The following is a 23,740-nucleotide window of genomic DNA, read 5'->3' as shown; positions in this document are numbered from 1 at the left end:
AACATTTTATAAAGCCGCCGTTCACATCAATAACCCATATTTTGCATTCTGTGATTACACCAGTATCCAAAAACAGGTAACAAATTGGGCTTTGAACCTCAACTTTTTACCTAGTATGTCAGGTTTTAGAAATCCCTCGCTCCCCTTTCTCTCGCTCCCCTTTCTCTCGCTCCCCTTTCTCTGGCTCCCCCCTTTCTCTGGCTCCCCCCTTTCTCTGGCTCCCCCCTTTCTCTGGCTCCCCCCTTTCTCGCGCTCCCCCCTTTCTCTGGCTCCCCCCTTTCTCTGGCTCCCCCCTTTCTCTGGCTCCCCCCTTTCTCGCGCTCCCCCCTTTCTCGCGCTCCCCCCTTTCTCGCGCTCCCCCCTTTCTCGCGCGCTCCCCCCTTTCTCGCGCGCTCCCCCCTTTCTCGCGCGCTCCCCCCTTTCTCGCGCGCTCCCCCCTTTCTCGCGCGCTCCCCCCTTTCTCTCGCGCTCCCCCCTTTCTCTCGCGCTCCCCCCTTTCCCTCGCTCCCCTTTCCCTCGCTCCCCTTTCCCTCGCTCCCCTTTCCCCGCAGCTGGAGTATGATAAAAGATCTGTGTAGGGCCCAGAATAGACGTAGACATTTCTGGAGCTTCTCGTACTGTGAGCGAGGGAGTGAAACTTGTTAATGCTGTGGATTGTGAGACCCCAAAGACCAGGAGTAATACTACCTAAGCCTGACGTTCAGTTTTGGGGAGTATTGCCGCCTCAGCAAATAAAATTTTCCTTTGTAACATTCCTTTCCCTTTTTAGGTCTAAAGGTAAATTCACAATTTTTCTGGTTTCCTGTTATCAGACAGCAGTGCGTTGTGGGTGCTCAGATGAGCCAGTTAACGCTGCTGATAGGTCACATGTTAGTATAAAATATGGGACAAGTGGAAGAGAGTGACTGCAGGATCAGACTACACAGTGTTCATTTGTTGTCTGTTACCATGGAGACGCATAGTCTGTATAGGAGCTGTAGACAGAAAACGGTAAATGTTTAATCAAAACTTTTGCGTCATTTATAGACTCATTGGGAACCATAATAAAAAAAAAAAAAGAATTGGTTGTGGAGCTGGACATAGTGTATGTTCACAGGACGTCATGAGCTTTTTTTTTTTTTTTTTTTTTTCGGACAGTCAGCGCCTGACGGAACTCTTTGACTTTAATAGGCTCCGCCATAGTGTCTGTCATTTTACCAGACACAATACGGCAGCGTTCTGCGCTACTTTGTCCTGTGTTTTTGGCCGGATCTGTGACTGATGCTCCTAACGAAGGCCAAGGTGTGTACTCGTAAAGCGTGCGTTCTGCAGTCACTCTCATCACCAACATTCAGATGCCATATATTAAAATAAACTTTCCACAAGAGGACCACTCATATGGGAAGTCCTTTTAATATGTTGTTCAGTAATGTTTGTTTCTAGGAATACTGGGTGACCACTTTTGTGGCCGCCATTACGGCTTCCATAGGGATAAGCCTTTTTTGGAGTAATCGTGGCCATTATGGTTATCACTCATATTTTAGGATCAGATAAGACCTCCAAAGAGAATTTACTGAAGGACTTGTGTTTTATTAGGGATTTTGTTTTCAGAGGATTGCTATTTGGGTATAAACCCCGTGTGGTCACCCGTGCTGGCGTAATAAAATCTTCTGGCTGCGCAGACACCACTGAAATTTCTCACATTTCTGTATGAAGCTGCATCCGTGGTTCAGAGACTTATTCACACCTATGTTTTATTCCTCTGCAGATTTCCAGGAAGACGACAAAGGCTTTATACGGGTACGAGCGGCTGACACATATCTAGGTGAGTCCCGATCATCCTCCATGACCTGCCTCTCCATGTGTGACCGGAGGACGATGGGAAGATCCCTGCGAAAAATAATGTAACTGATCCCATGTATACAGCGGACTATTGACAATCCTCCATTTCAATATATTTATTACCTGTTGTTTTTTTAAATAATTTCCACATTTTATTACAAACAATCAGTAAGCGCCACCATATTCAATATGTTAACGGAAGGGGCTCTGGGATTGACATTTTGTCAATTTAGAAAGTTAAAAAAAAAAAAAAAAATTAAATGAAAAGAAAAAAGCTCTTGCACAGGGTGAATATACAGAAAAGTCATAGGTGCCCATGATCGCTAACCGTCTTGTTTTACAGCGCTGTAGAAATGCAGTTTTTAGAGCTGGTCAGGCAGCCACGTGAGAAAGTATATTTTACCATCTCTTCCTACCTGATCGTTCTGGACATAGCGCTTATATGAGCGCCGGGGGACAGGTCACACACACGCGACTGTGCTGCTAGGTAGTAGTGGACCATCACAGCGCTGACCATGAAGCTGTCACTGGTCAGGGCTGTTTTTCCCTGAAAGTTTATAGAAGTGATTTGTGTTATTTATAAAGGATACTCTAGTCATACATCATGGAGGCCACTAGAGGGCAGCACAGCCTAATATTTTCCTGACTCTCATTCACACTATAGTGTCTCCATTAGTTGGGCGGCAGATGGGTTCACAATGTCCTCCTTCCTGTGTGATTCCGTCCGTTGTCCTTGGCTCTGCTGAGATAATGTGATCTTTTGTTGTGGTCTTTGTTTAACAAAAGGAAAAAAAAAAAGCTATAAATCCCTGTAAAGATGTGGCGGAGCAGCTGCTGTTATCCATTGTCCCTAATTAAATAATTACTCACCTGGTCATCAGGGGGCGCCATCCAGTCCTTACTGTGTGCTACTAAGAACAAAACAATTCTATTACATTGGACATGCTGCCACCTAGTGGATTTTTCTGCAATAACCGTTTTATATAGATCCTAGAAGGGAGAAACTATAGACACTTGTAGACCTAAAGATTCTTCCCCCAATCCGATTAAATGAGACAGAAATCAGTGTGTGTGTGTGTGTGTGTGTGTGTACACACACAAATGGCATAGTTTGTAGCAAGAAATGCATACAAAATTCAATGTGGGAACCCAGCTTAATGGTCTGTTCACACCAGTTGGATACACTGTGAAAAAGTCCACCGCGTAGCCAACCCAGAACTCGCATGGAAATCCTACCAAATAGCTGCTTTGATTTTGTGCATATATTCAACTAGACTGACCGGCGCAGAAGATGGCTGCCAGAAAACAAAAACCTATACTCCCTCATTTTTCCTTGTCCCTACTTCCCTTGCAGGGACGATTTGCTGTGGCAGCACCGCAAGTGGAAAGTATAGGCTTTATATATTAAATTTTTTTTAAAACCTACGGCATTTGCTGTGAATACGCGGTGTAATCGCAGCAAAAACTGGCATTTGTTGCAGAACTCAAGTTCTGTGTAAAAATGCACAAAGAAACTCGCTGAAACTGTCCTAATTACATGCCCAAAAACACCTCAATAACGCTTGTACTTTAAAAAGCGCTTTGGAAAAATGCTACCGATTTTGACGCGTTTACACGTCGGTTTTTTTTTTTTTTTTCGTTTTTTTTAGCGCCGTGTGAACAAGGCCTTAGGGTCCATTCAGACATTGCAGTTGATGCGTTTTTTTGTTTTTTATTTAAATGCGATTTTAACCACACATCTGAAAACCACACGCGTTTTGGTGCATTTAATTTTTCCCTATGGTTGCTGTATAAAATGCACCCGCAACTAAAAAAACCTCTCCAAATCACTGTAAAAGCGCATGCTGGTTTTTCTATACGGTTTTAACGACAACTTAACCGCATAAGTGTCCATTATCACATGGTAATGTGGTAATAACCGCATGCGTTTTTACAGTAATTTGATGTGTTTTTTGTGATCGAGCGCTATTGGAAGAGGCGCCATAAATTCCAGCCCCACGTGCAGCATTGATTACTGATGAATGTATTAGAACGGCTTGTCTGGAATGATTCCACTTGTAGTTTCTCAATGGCAGAAAGACGTGGGGGAAGCCGGGCCTGTGTCACTGCTAGTCTTGTGTGTGAATGCCGGAGCAGCGACGTTACAGGTTTTTAGAGGAGGTAAACCTGGTCTAGACCTCAGCAGTGCGGGTCAGGTGGATGTTCAGGCCGTGTAGGGACACAAGTAAACAGGTGACGTCTAGATAACAGAATTTGCAGCACAACAGCTCCCCCTGCTGGAGGGTTATATCGTCATTTTACACTGTATACTGGTCTTGTGCACAGTCACGTCTACATTTATGGGATATGGAGAGTGCATCAGAATCTTATTCTTAGGTCCTTTAAGAACGCCTCTTAAGAAAAGTCATTATGTAGTTCCCACGTCGCACTGATGACCCCCAAAAAATGTAAACCCCCTTATTTCAGCAATCGTCCTTAGGCCTCACGCACACGACCCTTGCTGCTGATCGGGCCACAAACTACGGATACTAGTGTCCGTATTTGGGTCCGTAATTCTTCCACAACTGGTCTGTATGTCCGTATATTACGGTCATGTTTCCTTGTCTGCAAAAAAGTTTCCTAGCAACGTATCCGCAAAATGCAGACCATACATGGATGGCTTTCGCATGCTTTACGTCTCTAGATTCTAGTGGGCACGGGTTTGCAAAAATGGACCGCGATAGGGCAGGTTCTATAATTTGCAGAGCGAAACAAAGTATCTACCAAAAACACTGTGTATGACCCCACAGAAACTAACGGGTGCACACCTAAGAAAGTTACTGTCGTGTGCATGAGGCCTAATTCCAGCAGCGCTTTCCGTAAATAGCAAGTGATCACCGTACTCTGTATTTTATATGGGCCTGTAGATCCAGCATGGTCGCCTTTGCTGGTGGTTAGGCTATTCCGGTGCAGAGCATATTTACTAATAAATCCGAAGATTCCCATATGAACAAATATTAAGGATACTGCATTCTATATACTGTCCACTAGATGGAGGCATTGCTCTACTCGTTTAGCTGACTTTATGGGTTGTGCGTTTTGTAATAACTTGTTTTTATGGCGCGGTCACATGACACTTATTCAGAACTTTGCCTTTTTTTTTTTTTTTGTTATCTGAAATTAATATTTTTTTTTAAATTTAAAATTTTTATGACATTTTCAACATAACTAAACAGTTAAGAAACAAAAAAACATTTGCACTATATAATCCATCAGAAGAAAGGAAAGACAAAAACCATTCCATTCGTTGTCCACAGAACTGGTGAAAAATCGTAATATTTTATAGTAATAACAAACAAGTCTCAGCTTCTTCGACTATAAGTAGTAATTTTAACAAAGAAAAAGAAAAGCCGCCATATTACCTTCTCCAAAACATGGAAGTCTGAGCCAGAAGTTTTCCCCCGGCCGCATTATTTGGTTTATACAGAAAAGTTTAGAAAATGGAAAATGAACCTATAGCCATACGTTGCCCCCCGAACTACCAGCGCCCATGTTACGTGGGGGAAGGAGTCCTGGACAACCTATATTCTGACCATAGGGCCCATTGTATTGACAGTATTTAAACGTATAGCTACCATCTTCTCCAGAACATAGTCAAAGTGTACTAGGTTACTTAGCTCCATTATTGTGATCGGATCTGAAGACTTCCAAGACCTAGCTATCAATAATCTGGCAGCCAAGATTACATGGCCAACAATCCACCGAAACGCTATAGGGATGTCAACAAGGCCAATAAAACCGAGTGCCAGAGCTGGGGATGGAGAGATCCTGAAATGTACAATAGAAGAAATAAATGTAAAGGTTCATTTCCAAAACTTGGATACTAGAGGACAAGTCCACCATACATGCATATAACTACCTATCATACCGCAACCCCTCCAACATGACGGAGAGTAAGTAACATTAAATGTAGCAATTTGCTGAGGGGTTCTATGCCACCTAAGTAGTATTTTTTGCGCTATTTCTCTGTGGCTAGCTCCCCTTGAAATCCTGAAGGCCCAATGTATAGCAGAGCACCATTCACTTAGTGACATTTCCAGCTTTAAAGAGGCTCTGTCACCAGATTTTGCAGCCCCTATCTGCTATTGCAGCAGATCGGCGCTGCAATGTAGATTACAGTAACGTTTTTATTTTTTTAAAAACGATCATTTTTGGCCAATTTATGACTATTTTTGTATTTATGCAAATGAGGCTTGCAAAAGTACAACTGGGCGTGTTGAAAAGTAAAAGTCCAAGTGGGTGTGTATTATGTGCGTACATCGGGGCGTGTTTACTACTTTTACTAGCTGGGCGTTCTGATGAGAAGTATCATCCACTTCTCTTCAGAACGCCCAGCTTCTGGCAGTGCAGACACAGCCGTGTTCTCCAGAGATCACGCTGTGTCGTCACTCACAGGTCCTGCATCGTGTCAGACGAGCGAGGACATCGGCACCAGAGGCTACAGTTGATTCTGCAGCAGCATCGGCGTTTGCAGGTAAGTCGATGTAGCTACTTACCTGCAAACGCTGATGCTGCTGCAGAATCAACTGTAGCCTCTGGTGCCGACACGATGCAGGACCTGGGGCAGGAAGTGAGTGACGTCACAGCGTGATCTCTCGAGAACACGGCTGTGTCTGCACTGCCAGAAGCTGGGCGTTCTGAAGAGAAGTGGATGATACTTCTCATCAGAACGCCCAGCTAGTAAAAGTAGTAAAACCGCCCCGATGTACGCACATAATACACGCCCACTTGGACTTTTACTGTAAACACGCCCACTTAGACTTTAGAAAGCCTCATTTGCATAAATACAAAAATGGTCATAACTTGGCCAAAAATGCTTGTTTTTTAAAAATAAAAACGTTACTGTAATCTACATTGCAGCGCCGATCTGCTCCAATAGCAGATAGGGGTTGCAAAATCTGGTGACAGAGCCTCTTTAAATCTAGCTCCCAATGCCACAAATACCCAGGCTTCACTAGCGACTGAGATCGGGAAATTTCAGAATAAGGCGGGATTCACACGACCGGGTCGTTCCCGAGCCCGAGTGCCGGCCAGTAAAATCGGCCATTCTGCCCGGCCGGTTTGCATAAAGTTATGCATCCGTGCCGGGCCGGGCAGATCCGGACAGTGACATCAGCGGCAGCTCCTGAAGGGGAATCCCCATGTGTTCGGGGATTCCGCTTCAGGAGTTTCCCCTGATGTCACTGCCCAGATATGGACAGAGACATCAAGCGCTCTGTCCAGGAGCGGAATCCCCGAAAACACGGGGATTCCGCTCCTTTAAGGAGCTAAAGTGCGGCTAGCACATAGCAGAGCGGGGAGATACCTCCCCGCTCTGCTATAGTGGCGTCGCTGCAGTAGTAGTAGCAGCAGCAGCTGCTGCTACTAGCGGCGCCATCTAAGGTGTCGCCGAGCCAGGGTGCTTTTAACAAGCAGGGGAAGGGAGCCAGCGCAGCGCTCCCTCCACCTGCTGTACACCCCGGCCCTGCAACACAGTGTACAGCGATGCCATTCGTCAGAATGGCATCAACTCCTCACATGCACTCTGCGCTGTGAGGAGGAGGAGATAGAGCGCAACCGCCGGGAAACCCGGCCATCACTCGGAACACATTCCGGTGATGGCCGTGTAATACCCGGCCCCATAGACTTCTATGGGAGCCGGGCGGCCGGGTGCCCGGGCAAAGATAGAGCATGTCCTATTTTTTTGACGGCCGGATTTCCCGGCCGTCAAAAAATCGGTCGTGTGAATAGCCCCATTAGGGGTCGATCATTCCTAATGCAGCCGGGTGCCGGCCGATTTATGAACGGCCGGCACCCGGCCGGGAAACCCTGCCGTGTGAATGAGGCCTAAAGCAGAGAGATCCCTTTTGATTTTGACGATGCTGAGACAAATATCTTGTGTGCACTAATAGGGAAAACTGGGGAATCGACAGAACTTGACAGTAAAATATGGCGGATTTGAAAATATTTAAACAGATCATGTTTGGGAATGTGGTAACTACCAAGTTCTAAAAAGGTATTCGTACATCTCCATCATACAATGACCCCATGTCACCTATTCCAGCCTTTACCCAGATCCCCAAATTAATTCCTGGCATGAAGGAAGATAGATGGCAAAGGGGAAGTCGCTTCAGAGATATGCACTCCGACACAGGCGTAACTGAAATAAGAGATTTCCAGGAGGATATGGAAGCAACAATAGAGTAAGGGTCTACCCAATACTGGGCCTTTAGACCCTTTTATAGACAAAAGGGAGACCAGAGGAAACCCCACCATGGCCCTCTCAATCTCTACCCATCTAAGATCCGAATTACTCTGCCACCAATGGTACATATGGGTAAGAACAGTAGGATGAAAATATTTTTTCATATCCAGAACTCCCATCCCCCCCAGAAAGCCAAGGTCTGACCATCGTGGAAAGTCGTATTCTCGGTTTCCTTCCAGCCCATATAAAAATCCGTAAGTCATTTCTGAAGTTTAGAAAGATAAGAATTAGGAACCGGAATGATTACTGTACGAAACCTATATAATATTACAGGCAATGCCATCATTTTAACTATAGCGATCTTACCCGCCCAGGAAATCCTAGGTTTTGAATAATTTTTCAATAATTTGGAGACTTTAGCGAGTCTCCAACTGAAATTAATATTGATAATCCGTATAATCCTTTTATTTGCAGGTTTATTTTGTTCTGATCTATTCCATTACTCTTAAATCTAAGTTTAAAAAAAATCTAATCTTGTAACGAGCCATGCACCTGAGTGAGCAGGACAAGTGTGCAGTGTGGATGTTATCAAGAATATGACATTTCCATTTACTGACAGCAAACCGAGATCTTGCCGCTAGTGAGGGTAAGATAGAAATGCACATGCTGAATAAAGAGCCTTGTAGAACGGGTGTCGGAGCAACGTCTCCTTGTAGCTGATATGTTCTGGTCGTGTTTGGCTCCAACGCTATGTTAACCCACTTGGGCCTTAATTGTCTCTGTATGACTGATTTGTAGGGATTGTGTTGTGAACCCCAATATATACGCAGTCTTGGGGCGATTGTCACCACCCCCTAGTTGACATTCTAGTGTATTTTGGGATTGTTGGAGTAAATCAGAGGACCTCACATGAACACGAATTAGGGGAACAGTAAGGTTGTAAAATGAACCAGTCACCCGGGCAATGCCGCCGTGCTGGGTATGTAACGCACTTACCAACTGGCCTTGTATTTGTTTTAATGGACGTGTGAAATTCTACGAGATCTGTGACTTTGTTTTCCTCTCTCCGCAAACTCCGATGTTTTCCATGTTTAGAAGTTACAAAACTGCCTTTTTTTTTTCCTCCTCCAGGTCCATTCAGACTGCATGTGTTTTTACCGCAGTTTAATGTTTTTTTTTGTTTTTTTTCATGCGTTGTCATTTTTACCGCGACTGCATCCAAAAACACAACAAATCGTGAAATGGATGCAGTTTTAACCGCACCTGAACCGCAATGCGACACCATAGCGCCCAGCTTTCCGTTTAATCACCATGTTGGGGTGGTCGGTTTAATGTGCCCCGGACATTAGAAGCGTGTTTGTATAAAGCCGAATCTTTGTGTCATTTAACCCCTTAAGGACGCAGCCTTGTTTTGGCCTTAAGGCTCAGAGCCCATTTTTCAAATCTGACATATTTCACTTTATGTGGTAATAACGGCGGAATGCTTAAACCTATCCAAGCGATTCTGAGATTGTTTTCTCGTGACACATTGGGCTTTATGTTAGTGGTAAAATTTGGACGATATATTCAGTGTTTATTGTTGAAAAATTGCAAAATTTAGGGAAAATGTATAAAAAATAGCATTTTTCAGAATTTAAATGCATCTGCTTGTAAAACAGACGGTTATACCACCCAAAATAGTTACTAGTTCACATTTCCCATATGTCTACTTTAGATTGGCATCGTTTTTTGAACATTATTTTAATTTTCTTGGACGTTACAAGGCTTAGAACATAAACAGTCATTTCTCTTTTTTTTAAGAAAATTTCAAAAGCCTTTTTTTTAAGGTACCTGTTCAGTTCTGAAGTGGCTTTGAGGGGCCTATGTATTAGAAACCCTGATAAAACACCCCATTTTAAAAACTAGACCCCTCAAAGTATTCAAAACAGCATTTAGAAAGTTTTTAAACCCTTCAGGCATTTCACAGGAATTAAAGCAAAGTGGAGGGGAAATTTGCAATTTTCATTTTTCTTGCTGAATTTCAATTTTTTTCAATTTTTTTTTGTGTAACACGGAAGTTTTTACCAGAGAAACACTACTAAATATGTATTGTCCAGATTCTGCAGTTTTTAGAAATGTCCCACATGTGGCCCTACTGCGCTCGTGGACTAAAAACAAGCCCAAGAAGCACCTAGTGCATTTTGAGGCCCCTTTTTTATTAGAATATATTTTAGGCAGCATGCCAGGTTTGAAGAGGTGTTGAGGTGCCAAAACAGTAGGAATCCCCCAATAGTGACCCAATTTTGGAAACTACACCCCTCAAGGAATTCATTTATGGCTGTTGTTATCATTTTGACCACACAGTTTTTTCACAGCACCTATTTTAATTGGGCTGTGAATTTAAAAAAATGAAATTTTTTCCAATAAGATGTAATTTATGATCAAAATTTCCTATTTTCACAAGGAACAAAATACCCCATTTTGTTGCCCAATTTGTCCTTAGTGTGGCAATACCCCATTTGTGGCGATAAACTGCCGTTTGGGCCCATGGGAGGGCTCAGAAGGAAAGGAGCGCTATGTGTTGGTTGGAGTCCAGATTTTGCTGGATTGGTTTTCGGGTGCCATGTCGCATTTGCAGAGTCCCAGAGGTATCAAAGCAATGGAAACCCACCAGACGTAACACCATTTTGGAAACTACACCCTTCAAACAATTCATTTATGGGTAATGTGACTATTTAGACCCCATAGTTTCTTCACAGAACTTATTTGAATTGGGCTGGGAATTTAAAAAAAAAAAACTTTTTCCCAATAATATGTAGTTTTAGCTCAAAATTTCTTATTTTCACAAGAAATAAAATACTCAATTTTGTTGCCCAATTTGTCCTGAGTGCAGCAATAACCCATTTGTGGTGATAAACTGCCGTTTGGGCCCATGGGAGGGCTCAGAAAGAAAGGAGCGCTATTTGTTCTTTGGAGTCCAGATTTTGCTGGATTGGCTTTCGGGTGCCGTGTCGCATTTGCAGAGCCTCAGAGGTATCAAAGTAATGGAAACCCACCAGAAGTGACCCCATTTTGGAAACTATACCCCTCAAGGAATTCATTTATGGGTGTTGTGACCATTTTGACCCCACATTTTTTTCACAGAACTTATTTGAATTGGGCTGGGAATAAAAACAAAATTATTTTTTCCAATAATATGTAGTTTTGGCTGAAAATTTCTAATTTTCACAAGAAATAAAATACCCCATTCTGTTGCCCAATTTGTCCTGAGTGCGGCAGTACCCCATTTGTGGTGATAAACTGCCGTTTGGGCCCATGGGAGGGCTCAGAAGGAAAGGACCACAATTTGGCCTACTGGGGATTTTTTGGTGCAAAGTCATGTATGCAGTAGCCCCTGAGGTACCAGTACAGTTGAAACCGCCAAGAAGTGACCCCGTTTTAAAAACTACACCCTTGAGGCATTCATCTAGAGGTGTAGTGAGCATTTTGACCGGAGACATACACCCCATAAACTGTAATGTGGGTTCTCACGGGTACGTCAATACCCTACATGTGGCTGTAATCCGCTGCCTAGGCACGCAGCAGGGCTCAGAGGGGAAAGACGAGGGGGATAAGCTGTGCCGAGTGCATCAGGGTAAGTAAAACTGGGGTAGATTAAAAATCATGGGATGTATGATAAATTTTTAAGCACTCTTTCATACGGAGCCTTCGTTTTTCGGGACATGTGTCACATTGATATATTGTGTCCTTCCTTATCCCCCTCTTACAGCAGACTTTGTACCTCTTTTGACTTTTTTCTTTCTTGCCAGTTTGGGGAACTTCTCCTGGAAAGTGTTGCCCTGGTACGATGCGTGTGGGCTCGCCTCCAGAAGTACTGGGTGCCCCCCCCCTTCTTGGTCCATAAAAATTAGTTTCTTGATAATCACCTCTTGAAATTCCAGGAAAGTTCCCGTCTGGCCTGTACATCGATGTAGCACGTACGCGTTGTACAATGCCATCTGTATGATGTGCCTGGCCAGCTTCTTATACCACACCGCATAGCGCTGTAGGGCTTCAGGGCTTGATCTGACAAGTCCACCCCTCTCATGTACCTATTGTAGCCCAGGATGCAGTCTGGTTTTGGGGTCTCTGTACTGGTACCTCGTACATGGGTACTGGTGTGGCATCTCACCTGTCCTTGTACTTGAAACACAATATGTTGCTGCTGGATTGTGCCCTGCTCTCACCCCTTCTGAGCGTTTGCCCTTCAGAGTCTTAGGGAGGCCTCTCAGATTTCTTCTAGCAGTGCCGCATGCCGCAGGACTTCTGGAAGCGAGGGAGTTGAAGAGTGGGACGCTGGTATAAAAATTATCCAGGTAGAGGTGGTAACCCTGGTCCAGCAGTGGGTGCACCAAATCCCACACAATTTTTGCATTAACTCCCAGTAAGGGGGGGGGGGGCATTCTGGGGGATGAATACTGGTGTCCTTCCCTTCATATATCCTAAATTTGTAGGTATACCCTGATGCTCTCAACAGCATATAGAAAGTTTATGAACCCTTTAGGTGTTTCACAGGAATTTTGAGCAAAGTAGAGGTGAAATCTACTTTTTTTTTGTCAGAAAATCCTTTTTATACCATTTTTTTTTATAACACAAAAGGTTTTATCAGAGAAACGCAACTCAATATTTATTGCCCAGATTCTGCAGTTTTGAGAAATATCCCACATGTGGCCCTAGTATGATAATGGACTGAAGCACCGGCCTCCGAAGCAAAGGAGCACCTAGTGGATTTTGAGCCCTCCTTTTTATTAGGCACCATGTCCGGTTTGAAGAGGTCTTGTGGTGCCAAAACAGTGGAAACCCCCCAAAAGTGACAGCATTTTGGAAACTAGACCCCTTGAGGAATCCATTGTAGTTTTCTTGGGGTGCATGCGGCTTTTTGATCAGTTTTTATTCTATTTTTAAGTGGCGCGGTGACTAAAAAACAGCAATTCTACTATTGTTTTTTTATTCTATTTTTTTTACAGCGTTCACCGTGCGCTATAAATGACATATTCACTTTATTCTGCGGGGCGATACGATTACGGCGATACCAGATGTTTATAGTTTTTTTTTATGTCTTATGGCGTTTGCACAATAAAATACGTTTTGTAAACAATCATTCACTTTTTGTGTTACCTTATTCTAAGAGCCAGAACGTTTTTTATTTTTCCATCAATAAAGCCGTGCGAGGACTTGTTTTTTGCGTAACGAACGGTAGTTTCCATCAATAAAATTTTTAGGTACATGCGACTTTTTGATCTCTTTTTATTCCATTTTTTGCGAAGTGAAGTGACCAAAGAATTGTGATTGTGGTACGGTTTATTATTATTTTATTTTACGGCGTTCACCGTGCGGGATAAATAATGAAATAATTTTGTAGTTCAGGCCGTTACGGACGCGGCGATACCAATTATGTATAGTTTATTTGTTTGTTTATATATTTTTATTAATAATAATGACTGATAAGGGAAAAAGTGGGACTTTTACTTTTATTACTTTTAAATCTTTTATTTTCTTATTTTTACACATCTTTTTTTAACTTTTTTTTAACTTTTTTACTTTGTCCCACTAGGGGACATGAGGGCAGGAGGCCCTGATCGCTATTCTAATACACTGCACTACATGCGTAGTGCAGTGTATTAGAACTGTCAGCTACTCACTGACAGCAAGCATAGTGGGTCCTGACGTTGTCAGGACCCACTAGGCTTCCGTCTATGGCATAGCCGGACGCCATTGTTTGGTGTCCGGTTGCCATAGTCACCATCGCCGGCCGCTATCGTGTAGCAGGCCGGCGATGGCAGCTTAACCCCTAAAAAGCTGTGATCGCTATTGAACACGGCTTTTCAGGGGTTAATCAGCGGGGACACAGCGATCGGTCCCCGCTGTAGGAGCTGTGACAGCTGCTGTACGAGACAGCAGCTGTCACAGCTCCTGTATGTGTCGGGAGGACGGCCGAAACGGCCGTTACTCCCGAGACGTACTATTCCGTCATGGAGCGCGAACAGGGCGCTTACCATGACGTAATAGTACGTCAAGGAGCGTTAAGGGGTTAAAAGTTCTGCATCTGTCTGATCTACATTGTGTTTTAGTTCCTCACCATTTACAAAATCTGATTGCTGTCAGTGAATGGGAAATTTCTTATTTACATCCAGAGGATGAAAACCCTTGCTACAATTGTGTCCAGTCTAGACAATCCTCTAGACTCCATACTGATGCATTTTAGCAGCACTGACACATTGTAGCAAACCCTAGAGAGGTCTGTCTTGCTGCTGTAATTCCAGACAGATTTTGGGGAATGAGTGTTATAAAACACCAGCGCGCTCTTCTTCCCCAGGGTGAGTGTTTGCTGTACGGTCAGCGGGGTAATGAGTGATGTGTGGCACTGGTTCAGATCTGCTGCTGCTCGGGTAATGTGACACTCGGCATGATGCAATGTAGGTCACACATCTGTCCTCCACCAGCAGACCTGGCACTAGATTTGTCAGACTTTGCTCCGTGCATGTGATATTCTTGCATAAGAAAGTCGATCTGGAGTCCCTGCTGTAGCAGGTGATGGCAGCGCATAGTGCAGCGGGCCAAGCCCTCGCTGAATCAGATGGCAGCTATGCCACGGGGCACGTGCTGGAAATTGACAGTAATTGTGTGGCACGAGGCAGAGCCTGTTTACATACACATGGCGTCGTCTCCTTGCTGAAATGTTTTTGTTTTTCTCCACGTTACGTATTGGTCAAGATTTACAATAATTAGGACATCACATAAATAAATTCTGCAGGAAATATTCATTCTGCGCTTCACTGATTTATATTTTTAATATGCTCTTCTTTTGGGGGCGCCGTTCCAGTAAGACGTATATTAGGGCATTGTTGTTGCATTTTCTAGTATATTGTTGCAGGTCCATTTATGTTCACTTTTTGCGGTAGTTTTTGGCTCCGGGGGTCTTGAGTTTGGTTCCTTACTAAGTTACATGTGCCAAGGGGGTTGTGCATTTCCCTAATCTCAAGCATGTAGGCGACCGGTGCCGCTGTTCTTAAGGGTCATTCCCATCTCATAAAGTGATTATATAGCGCTAAGATCTCTGGGACCCCCCTGATCCTAAGAATGAAGGGGCCACGGACTTGGTTCAAGCGAGCTGGCAGTGCAGTTCGCCATTGAAGTCATTGGGAGTTATGGAAACGGGCAAGCATGCTTGCTCTGCTGTTACCCCCCCCCCCCCATCCATTGCCCCTATTCAAAACGGCTGCAGACAACCGTGGCTTGTGTAATGAGGGGATCACTGGACCCTTGTGCTCATAATGGGTGGATTCTCAAAGCTGTCATTGGTCAGGAATACCCCTTTAAGCAAGTAGGAGGAAAGAAGCAGGAGATGCATCCAGAATCCAATATACAGTGCAGGGAAGATGGCAGCCGTGATCATAGCTGTGCCCTATGGAGGCGAACGAAAAATCACGCAGCACTGAAGGACGTGAATCACACGCGGGTAGTGACTGGCAGCTATACATCTATTCACGTTCTGCTCTATATAGGAATAATGCAGGTCACAAGTGCCCCCCTTGATGCCATCATAAAGCCAGCCTCTGCCAGTGACCTCCTCTCTGTATGGGTGCTCGGCAGAACTGTGCCAGCTCTCTCTTCTAATTGCCATTCGGTCATGGAAATTGAGGTTTGCACATGAAATGTTCCAGATTCTTTTGTTACCAGTCACTGCACGTGCCGGTGTTTGCACAATGTCCTGATCACATGCAGCTTCTAACCTCCCGGCCGGTGCTCCTCGATCTACTACAACTCCCAGCAGAGTGTCTGAGGGCTTGAAAGATCTGTTCGAAAGTCTTGGGTTGCTTCTCTGTTGCGAGCGCTTCTGACTTCCCTGCGTTATCTGAGGAGCTTTCTTGGCCTGTGAATGGGATCCTGGAAGGAATTGTTCTGTTCCTTGATATCCTGGTGTAGATTGTGCTTCTCTTCTCACTGACGCTGTGAACTTGGTGGGATCGTGCGACGTCTATAATGTCACGTGTATATTATAGCTGCGCATAGACGTTACACTACATCCTTCCCCCTACACCGCGCCGTGTCTTGACCTCCTTGCACTTGTTACGGAATTAGATGCAGAATATCTGCATCTAAACGCAGGTAATTCCGCACTTCATTATTGAGTGGTGTTTTTTTTTGTCTTTTTTTGCCGTTTTTAGGTGCAGATTTTACATTTTGATGTGGAAACTGGTGCAGAATTTATGCAGCAGATTTTGTTGCTTTTTTTTTTTGTTTTTTTTTTTTTTTTTTTAAATAAACTTGTCGGATACAATTCTATGATGGAAATGCAAGATAAATTGACATGCTGTGGATTTTAAAATCCGCACCGTGGATTGAAGTTGAAGTTTACTTTGCTGGTACAGGATTACACCGTGGATTGCCCGCAGGCAAATCCGCAAGTAATGCGCATCACGTGCATGTGACCTGAAGGCCTTCTACACAGCGATTATCGTGTATAAAAATCTATCAAACGGTCCCAATCATCGTGCAGTGTAAATCATGTTCAGCGATTGTGCAATCTGTGAAAATTTGCTTGTTTGTTGTTAAACGATAATTTTGATGCCATCATAAAAGATTCGATCATTGGCAACATATCCCCTCGTGTAAACGGACTAAAAGATGCGCGATCTAAAGTGTTCGAAATTACAAAAAAACATGCGATTGTTACATAGAATTGCATGTCTTTTGAACGTTCACAACTCGCAATATCGTTGTTTGGTGCTTGTTTATCTTCACGTATAGAAGGACTTGTAGACACGGCAGAATTTTCATGCAGATTCCGCAACCAATTTCATGTAAAATCCGCTAATATTTCATGTCCCAATGGGATTTCACACTCGTTTTATACGGCAAAAAAAATCTGCAGTGGGTTTGAAAATCTGCGTCGTTGGGGGGGGGAAAAATGACCACTCACTTCTAGACATGGTTTCCACATGCGGATTGGCCCTGTTAAATGGGCATCACTTATCGCTTATCAGCGGCAGATGAAAGCGCAACTTCTTGGGGGGGAAAAAAAAGCGTGTTGTGAACATATCCCTAATAACAGATGAGCGGGGCTTCAGATGTCAGGCAGAAACCCCACTAGATGTACAGGAGACGTGCAGCCGCCATTGGACCTGACTTGGCTGTTTTTGGCAGCTGCTCCTCCTGTCTCCATAGGTATTAATCATTCGTGATCTTACACAATACATTAGGGAATTACATAAATAGCAATTCCCTAATACATCATGATCATTGGAAACCGTACGATAACGGAGTTCTAATGCCAGGCAGCTTCCCAGTTCGCAGCAGACATTGGCTGTTTTATGGCAGTCTGTGTCTTGCTTGGTCGAATTAACCCTGTCTGCAGCCCTGTGAGCGGACTATTGGACCAATGCAACTAGTAAAGTGAGTGATTCCTGTATTAGGCCCGATTCACACAAACGTTGTATACGTCCGTGTGCTATCCGGACAGTACACGGACCCATGCAATTCAATGGGGCTGTTCAGACATACGTTGTTTTTCACTCATCGTGTGGCCGTTGCGTGAAACTCACTGCTTGTCCTATTCTGGTCACGGTGCCCATTGAAGTCTATGGGTGCGGGAAAATCACGGGCGGCACACTGATGTCAGTTGCTAAAGAAATGCAGAGGAAAAAAAGACAAATAAATAAAATGTGCACAAACACTGACATGAAAAACTGATGGCACACGGAACGCAACGCATGAAAAACGCAGCGTTTTTTGCAGACGCAAAACTGGCACATTCATTTAAATCCGGCCTTGGGTCTAGACTGAGGAGTTCAGTGCTCCGATATACATATCCAGGTGAGTCTTCTGTCCAGGCTGAATGTGAATAGGGGGATAGGTTTCACTCCGGTCTATGGCCAGCTCCATGTGGGGGACGGTGCCGTGGTAATAGTTTGTACTAGTGACGGTGTTGGGCCCCCTGGAGCCCGGACGCTTTCTGGCACGTTGTGAGTTCTTGGAATCCTTCAGTGTGAGGTTCCAGCTCAATGAGCGATTAGTGGCACAGCAGAGCGATATCCAGGATGTGTTCATATTGCGTGCAGTTGGCAGGGCGTGCCAGGGTGTAGGGTAAACATTGTGGCATTTGATAGGCAGCAAACAGACTTTTTTTTTTTTGTTTGTCCTGTAACACAAGCTGCTTCCTCAGAACTGGGTATTTTCCCTGCCGCTGAGCCGTCAATCCAGACTGTCTGAGACTATTCCCTTTTTTTTTTTTCTTTTAAAAATGGCTGAAAATAAGTAAAAACCAAAAAAATCTGTAATGATTATCTGTTCACCCATTTCTGAGTTTTTTTCTTAGTCTAGCTTGAGAGGCAGTTGCATCTGCCGAAACGTCGCTCACTCGAGGTGAATAAATCCTCCCAGTTTCATCTACCTTGAAGTCCTGGTGCCGTTACTTTGTTCTATGGTTATTTTATACTGAAAATTTGGGAACTGATTCATCCCCTGGAAACGAGCACATGGCCTAATCTATGGTATGCTGGAGCGCTGTGTTCATCTGCTTTGGACTGTAATAAATATATAAATTTTATTTTTTATTTTTTTTATGTTTTGTGTGGATTGTGGGAGGAAATCTGAGAACGCACGGGAAACCTACAAAAGAACATACAAAACATACAAACGCCATGCAGATGTTGAGGGGGGTACAAAGGCAACAGCGCTCACCACCGATCCAATGTACTGATGGATCCCCACTATTACAGCTGCCGGGTGCACAAGTGTCCACAGATCAGATCTGACCAAAGGCAAAATAATAAAATTAGACTAGACCGAGCCTCGCCTGGGACAGGGACTGATGTGTGTGATGCCAATCTGTGTGCCTCGCTGGGGAAAACGGTGGCTCTAGAACCGGAAATACGGTCTCTATAAATTCTTGATGTGCCCATACACGGCCGATTACGAGCGGCTGATCCCACCGAATCTGGTGGGACTGGCTGATCATCTAATATACAAGGGGGTGTCCCAATGGCAAATGTCGGGGAGAAAGAAGAATCGGGCATGTTGGACTGAATATATAGAAGTACATGGCGGGATGAGTTTAGGGACTTCTATTTACTGGAATGCTTTTTTCATTGCGCGCTGTTGATAGTCGCTCGTCTTGTGCACAGTTCTTAGTGTGAAGGTATTTCAGGCATGCAGTGATTTGGTGTCATGAGACTAAAGTCCAGGCGTCTCGGGAATCCTTTCTACTCCGCCAGATCCTGGTTCTGCTGCAATAGCTAGAAATGTGCTGGTGACCGGAGACGTGAATGATCCTGCAACATCCAGTCGATTTACTCCGAGTTCATTCTGGTTCCTTTGGGTGCAGTGACACGTGACGTGTTTGCCTTGTATCACCGTAACAATACGCTGCGGAAAACTGTACAATGTCCAATGGGAAAAATTATTCTGCAACTCGAACAGAATTCTACATTTCTAGCGTTGCAAAATATTTTTCACATTGGCTTATATTGTAATGTTTTCCGCAGTGTCAAAATACTATCCGTCTCCCCGTGAAAAACGCCGAGCTGAGGAAATGGTATGTCTTTGCTTTTCACACGGCCTCCGCTCTGGAACTGTGGGAAAGAAAAGCTGCCAGGGAAATGTAATAACCTGGGAATGCCCGGACCCTGCAGCCAGCGTGCCCGTTACATCTGTATGTTCTATATCTGCGTTTCTCCAGGACCTTCGTGGCCGATGTCCCAGAGACCGGTGACGCAGTCTCGTTCGGATATGAAGAGATCCGGCTTTGCCCTGAGACGTGGTGATTACTGCAGAACGTCCCTTGTGGAACATGTTTGAGTCACCGCATGTAATGCAGGAGCTTCTGTCCCTATGACATCCGCTGGAATATTCTGTCCGTGACTATAAGGGTCAGATGATCACATTGTGGATCGCACCATTAACCGTCAGTCCGACCTTCCAGCATTAATATCTTACTCCAGCCTTACCGAGATGATGATGGTTGTAACCGGTGCATGTATCGCGCCGTCATTCGCTAATCGGCCCTTTAATCTGTACTAATAACTTGTACTGATGGAGCAGCGTTATAAGAGGAGCGGCTGATATCCGACATGTCCGCGCTGGAGATACGTGATATAACGTAGTGATCATGGGGAGCAGGGGTTTTCCTGAACTTCAGTCACTCATCACATGGAGGATACTACAGTCGCCCTCTACAGAATGAAATGGCTGATAACTGAGAACAATAGATGGCATTCCACTACATACTGACGGAAGAGATGAGATTTATTGTCTATTGTCAAAACCTGTTAATTCGGATATGTGTAAGGCTTCGTTCACATCTGAGCTAGGGCTCCGTTCGGTCTGAGCTTTCCGTCGGAACGGATCCCTGACAGACACAAACGGGAAACCATAGGTAGTTGACTACGCTATTCCATCAAAACGATGGAACCCCTGCACAACTCAGACAAACGGAAACCGTTCGCACCGGATCAGTCACCATTGAAATCAATGGTGATGGAAACGGAAACCTATGGTTTGTGTCTGTCAGGGCTCAGTTCCGACGGAAGCTCAGACTGAACGGAGCCCTAGCTCAGATGTGAACGAAGCCTAATCTGAAAATACCACCACCCTTGGTCCTCACTGATGGCCCCTAATAAGATGGGAATACTCCTTTAACTCCTGCAGAGCCACCAACTTAGACATTTATGGCATATTCACTGTATATACACCATAAATGTCTAATAGATGTGGGTCCAAGTTCTGGGACCCACACTTTTATATCGAACGGGGGGGAGGGGTCACCTGACCCCTATTTCTCCTGTTGAGGCAGCTGCTGGCCGCAGATTCCAGGTGGGGACTAGTGGAGTGGAGAGGGGGCCGAGCATGCACTCCCCTCTGTCCATTCTGTTCTATGGGAGTTACGTAAACAGCCCAGCAAACACTGCTCAATTGTTTATGTAACTCCCATAGAAAAGAATGGACAGAGCGGCGTGCATGCTCGGCCCCCTCTCCACTAGTCCCCACCTGGAATCTGCGGTCAGCGCTACCACACCATTCGTGATATAGGTGGGGGTCTCGTAGCTGGGTCCCGCAATTATCCCACATTTATGGCATATTCTGTGTATATGCCATAAATTTCCCACTACACTTTAGGCGGTTTTATAGGATTTAGCCTCCTATCGGGTGAGGCCGGCTGCACTCCTGTGTCGACTTCTCCATTTATTTTTTATTTATTTTTTTACTAAGGCCTTGTTCATACAGCGCAGATTTTGCCTGCATTTTTTTTAATCCAAAACCAGAATTGGATCCAGGACAGGAGACACTTTTTAAGGTAGTCTTTTTTTAATTTTATTTTTATTATATATATATATATATATCTTATTCAGTTTAGGTTCCTTTCCTATGTTTGGCTTTAAAAAAATACTGGAAAAATCTGCACTGTGTGAACAAAGATTAACCATGTGTGTTCTCCACATCTGGCTACAAAAATAGGATGAGCCCCTCGGTTTTTTTTGGAACAGGGGGCGCTGTGCGGTTTGTGTGTCCTGGGTCCCGGGGTGGCACATTCGGAGCTGTGTTTGCCGGTCAGCAGGAGGGGCGATGTGACACCTTTAGGCTTGGCTGCTCCAGACTAAGGTTATAACCTCACATCTGTTTGTATAGCTGCACCATCTGAATGTCTCCTCACAGGTGATGCACACTGGGGGTGCTGTGCCCTGCTGACCTTTGCATTTTCATTAACCTCTTCTTTGCTAAACCCCTAATATATGCAGTGCAACCCACTCCTCTGCTTTAGGCTGCTATATGTAAAACATTGTTTTATGATCCCCAAATAAAATGTGGGCACCATACCACTTTAAAATCTTTACCTGCCTGGTTAGTAATAGTGTCATCAGGTGTAAAAAGTGCTCTGCAAGCATCGTGTCCGCCACACTTCATTGTGATCTATGGACGTCTTGCAGTTACTGTTGCGGGGGCACTGCGGTACGTCGTACAGTGTGTGCTCGTGTTTACCGGCATGGGCCTCTCCAGCGCTTGTGAAACTACAACTCCCAGTCTGTGGCGCTCAGGGATGAAAACCACGGACGTAGAGCGCGGCACAACGCTTGGCAGAGCTGACTTGTAGGACTGGGCCCATGGATTGAGTTTTAACCTGGGCCACATGTGTTCGCGTGGGTTTGCCCTGTGTTCTCTGGTTTCCACTTTCATGCCAAAAACATATTTGGGTTAGATGGATTTCTCTGATGTTCTTTTACATGTGCTGCAATTGGGGTATTCAATTGTGAGCCCTAATAGGGACAATCATGGGGTTGCTTGTTTTTTTTGCTTTACACAACGGCGTTTGGACCTGGAAAATACCAGACCTTCTGGTCTAGTTTGTATAAACGCACCTGAAGTCCCATATACGTTCGTTCACAACAGTCAATTTCTAGGTGAATTGGCTGCAATTGGGGTGCACTTGTACCCACTGAACAGGCCCAAAAATAGGGCCCCACGACCAATCAGAGGCAGACCGCACTCGGTGCATTTTGCCCCTTTTCCCACCTTGGGCACGGTGCGGGCCATTCAGTGAGTAGCATAGTGCACAGCTTTTTTACAGATGGGGTCTGTCTTGGTGACACATTCTGCAGTGTCGGCTTTGTTAGCACTTCCCACAGTAATAGCAGCTAAATTACATAAGATTTGCCTTGGGAATTGGAGTGAAACCTTCCCACAAAGTAAACCCAGCGGCCTCCTCGCTGATTGTTGTCTGACTGGCCGACCGCTCCTTGTTTTATGATGCTCTATTCTGTACGGGAACAACTGAAGACTATATTTAGTAGGAGGATAATTGAGGCATTTGGAGGAGAAACCGTCGCATTCCATAAGAAGATTCTGGCGGTGCGGGCGGCAGGGTTTCATTATCACTGTTCACTGAGAACTTCTGCGCGATCATCTTCCCTTTACCCGATATCCGAACACAGGGCTGAGAGCCAATGCACTGCCGGTTTCTGACTCTTTTGGGCTTTTGATGGACAACCACTGTCCATATGCCCTATTAGGGTATATGGATGTCAGAGGATAGACCCCTGCTTGGGAGCCCCCCCTCTATGTACCAGAATGCAGAGCCGCTTTATAAGCCCCACCAAGTCCTTACATTACCCAGATGGCCATTCATTTAAATGGCCGGCATATAAGGCTACGTTTTGGTCTCTGCAGGGGAAATGTGCGGCTGGCCATGGCTTCTCCCGGCGACAACAGTTGATCGCTGATGGTTAGAGAACCCGGACCTGTGGCGATCAGCTGATCAGCCGGCTTCTTTTTCAAAAGCGATTTGTCTTGAGGAGATTTACCCCTTTAACTTGGCTCCTGGAGTGGTGTAACTGGCTCCTAAACTCCGCAGTATTTTGTCCATCCCTGCCCAACCTTCCCTCGCCCTAGACTGTGACAATGACTTTCCTGACCTGGAATTTCGCCGCTGAAGTATTTCTTATTAACAATGTGAATTCTAGCAGACACGTGCCAGTCTAAGTGGAGGCCGCATAGCCGCTGGCACTAAGCTTCATGAAAGTTGTTGCCACACCTGTTCCTTTTATTGGCTCCCTGGCATGGGTATAAAGCCATAGTGATTTATCACTGCTCCTATGGTATTAAAACAGTTGGATCAGTAGCCAGGCAGCCAATGCGCTTCTATACTTGTAGACTTGACATTTTGTGTTCCTGGCTTGTATGTTC

The 23,740-nt window shown here is 44.8% G+C and overlaps 1 protein-coding gene across 5 annotated transcripts in view; it reads left to right on the top strand.

The window, feature by feature from the left end:
- Positions 1 to 23,740, top strand: part of GNG12 (G protein subunit gamma 12) — an 85,611-nt gene that overhangs the window by 39,970 nt on the left and 21,901 nt on the right. For all 5 annotated transcript variants that reach the window (XM_075832808.1, XM_075832812.1, XM_075832809.1 and 2 more), the window contains one exon: positions 1,748 to 1,804. The gene's annotated coding sequence lies outside the window, so the exon portion shown is untranslated. The remainder of the gene's footprint in view (positions 1 to 1,747; positions 1,805 to 23,740) is intronic.

The sequence above is a fragment of the Rhinoderma darwinii genome, chromosome 7 (genome assembly GCF_050947455.1).
Source record: "Rhinoderma darwinii isolate aRhiDar2 chromosome 7, aRhiDar2.hap1, whole genome shotgun sequence".
Classification (NCBI taxonomy): Eukaryota; Metazoa; Chordata; class Amphibia; order Anura; family Rhinodermatidae; genus Rhinoderma; species Rhinoderma darwinii.
This window is presented reverse-complemented; position numbering and strand designations above follow the sequence as displayed.